The sequence below is a fragment of the Corvus moneduloides genome, chromosome 3, assembly GCF_009650955.1.
Source record: "Corvus moneduloides isolate bCorMon1 chromosome 3, bCorMon1.pri, whole genome shotgun sequence".
NCBI lineage: Eukaryota > Metazoa > Chordata > Aves > Passeriformes > Corvidae > Corvus > Corvus moneduloides.
The window spans coordinates 26,077,312-26,080,446 of record NC_045478.1 but is presented as its reverse complement, the minus strand read 5'-3'; the positions used below and the strand labels follow the sequence as shown (position 1 = coordinate 26,080,446).

Sequence of the window (3,135 nt, the reverse complement as noted above, 5' to 3'; positions counted from 1 at the left end):
CTTTGAAACTCCTTGCAAGGACTTTCAGCAAATTCTCTCCCATCCGGAGGGACTTGATTTACGGCACGGTACAGTGACAAACTGTTAAGCAAGGTCAAAGCCACATGGGAACTGGGCATCCAGCTCCTTTTTGCTTCTAGAGGAGAGAGCAATTCAAAGGTGGGGCTTCCTCTGCCGGTGAGTCCGAGCACGGTGTGTGAGGGGCTCTAGGGAGTGCGGCAGCGGGCAGAGAGGAGCATGGCACGGCAGCTCGTGCAGGCAGGGCAAGCAGGCAGAGTTGCAGGTTTTTGGCGAGTAAGGTCGGATTGTTGTCTTTGTTAAAAATGGTTTCCATGAGATCAAAAACTGTGGTTAGTACAAGTGTGTGTAACCAAATCGAGCCTTCCAAAAAGGATGTGTCTGTACAGACCCCTCCCTGTGCAGAGTGTTTGAGCCTATTAGTAGTTCCTGGGGCCGTAAGCAGAAGAAGCTTGCCTGAGATGTGAACAAGTAAATAACCTCCTTTCGCTAGTGGCTGAGCTTAGGGGAGAAGTTGAAAGACTAAGGAGCATTAGGGATAATGAAAGGGAAATACTGGTGGAGCTCCACCCTTACATCCTGGAGGGAGGCCCACCAGGAGTCAGAAGACTCCCATGCCTCCTATTGCCAGGGACAGGGGACAGGGAAGGGACCTGGTTGACAGTGTCCGGGCGGAAAGGGCCCTGGGGGTGCTGGTCGACAGCTGACTGAACATGAGCCAGCAGCGTGCCTTGGTGGCCAAGAAGGCCAGAGGCATCCTGGCCTGCATTAGGAACTGTGTGGCCAGCAGGAACAGGGAGGTCATTCTTCCCCTGTGCTCGGCACTGGTGAGGCCACATCTTGAGTACTGTGTCCAGTTCTGGGCCCCTCAGTTCAGGGAGGACGTTGAGATGCTTGAGTGTGTCCAGAGGAGGGCAACAAGGCTGGTGAGGGGCTTGGAACACAAGCCCTATGAGGAACAATTGAGGGAACTGGGATTGTTTAGCCTGGAGAAAAGGAGACTTAGAGGTGACCTTATCACTCTCTACAGCTTCCTGAAAGGAGGTTGTAGGCAGGCAGGGGTTGGTCTCTTCCACCAGGCAGCAACTGACAGAACGAGAAGACACTGTCTCAAGCTGCATCAAGGAAGGTATAGGTTGGATATTAGGAAAAAGTTTTTCACAGAAAGAATAATAAAGTACTGGAATGGTCTACCCAGGGAGGTGGTAGAGTCACCATCCCTGGGTGGGTTTAAAAAAAGACTAGACATGGCATTTGGTGCCATAGCTAAGTTGAGATGTTAGGACATGGGTTGGACTCGATGATCTTGGAGGTCTCTTCCAACCTCATTATTCTGTGATAATTGCCTGTGGCAGGATCAGGTCCCTCACTCCTTCATCCCCAGCAGAATGTCCCTACCAGGACATAGCATAGACCAGTTCGTGGGGCCTTCTCCTGCCCCAAACACCAGGTGGGGAGTGGAGGCACAAGGACATGCTGCTGACCTTGTGCCTGCAGCCTCTCCCCTGGCACCTGCGGGTGGCAAGGTGAGATGGTGACAGCCTTATACTGGACTCTGGTACCTACAGCAATGTAATGACTGCCACATGAACTGTTGTGACCAACTTAATGTGCTGTCATGAAAAGCTGTTTGCCAAACATCCAAATTTCCTCTGCTCAAGTCACAGCTTGGATGGGAGGTAACAACCATGATCTTCAGTGCAGACAGCAGTGGCTGTGGGCAGAGCAGGATCTCTGGAAGCAGGGTCCTCCAAGCGACAGCAAAAGCAGCAGTACATTTCAGGGCAGAGAAGGGCTAGTTCATGTTCATTGCCTCTTGACTTCCCTGATTCCCCACAGAGACGAGTGGGATTCCCTGTCTGAGAGGCTGGAGATGGTAGGACATGGTGTGACTGGAGACTCACTGACTCCTGCACTCAGAGGAAAGTTCGGGGCAGGAGGTGAGCAGAAGAAAAAAGAATGAATGTCTGGTCTTGGGATGAGTGAATACAGATGAACAAACAGACCTTAGCCAAACTGAGTTAAAATATAAGTAAATAGATGGTGTCTTGCCAGTTTACTCCACTGAAGTCAATGATACATGTTGGTCTCTGTATGCACAGGAGAAAACTTCAGACTGTAATCCTGCCCTGACCTTCTTGCAATTCAATGCACTTAATCACCCCACCAAGAAGGACCAAACTTTCCAGAAGCCCCAATTACCTGCCAAGAGCCACTCCTAGAGAAATGAAAACCAAAAACTGTTCCTCTTTGCACAGATGGATTAGTGCTTGGTGCTCCAAGGCAGTGAGCCAGCAGAAAGCCTCAGGCAGCAGAGCAGGTATGGCAGTTCTCTGCTGATGGGGGATTCATGGCAGGGTGCAAGATTACCTGCACAGAGCACCATCATGCCACCAGCATTATGGAGGGTGAGAGATCAAAGCAGTGAAACACACAAAGCTCACCTGAAGAGCATCACTTAGCAGGTTACTGGGGCTAGTAACCTGCTCTCCTCTCTTCCTCTTGCTCAACACACAACACACCACTGGCAATGGGCAGAGGGCAGGGTTCAAGCAAGATATGTTCTGGGGTTTTATTATTTTATAGCTCAATAGTTAATAATAGTTGTGTAGCTGATTTAACAGGGGTTCTGGTGTTACTTGACTTGCTCTAACTAAACTGAAGCACTTAGACAAGGCACTCACTGAGTACTTCATTGCAATACTACTAAAACTTGTCACGTACCAGCCTCCTCTTGTGAACTTCCTGAAAATGCTCCTTCAAATACACTGAATTATTTACAGCTTAACCCTGCCCCCTCCCAGTGCCTTGTGGAGCCCTTCCTTGGGGACCAGAGGAGTTTGACTCACTTGTTAAATTCACTGTTAACATTCACCATTAACACCTTTATGCATAGCAGTACTGACAAATGTAAGGAAGAAAGGTTCATCTTCAGCCAGCTTAAACTATTCTTCATAACCATGATTTGCACAAGGAGACCACTCACAAACAGGTCTGTGTCCTTCCTGCAGCATGGCAGTGAGTCCCAGCAGCAGGAGCCCTGGCAGCAGGAGAGTGTTGCTGCATGGCATGCAGCAGCCGGGCTGGGGTGACCTCAGCGGCTTGGTGAGGTTGCAG

General features: G+C 50.0%; 1 long non-coding RNA gene across 1 annotated transcript; it reads right to left on the bottom strand.

Moving 5' to 3' along the window:
- On the bottom strand, positions 1–1,791 carry LOC116441831. Its single transcript, XR_004239254.1, has 3 exons — positions 1,778–1,791; positions 410–415; positions 1–81 (listed from the first exon to the last, which is right to left on the bottom strand). It is a non-coding gene; the product is annotated as an uncharacterized LOC116441831 (long non-coding RNA).
- Positions 1,792–3,135: the final 1,344 nt, after the last annotated feature.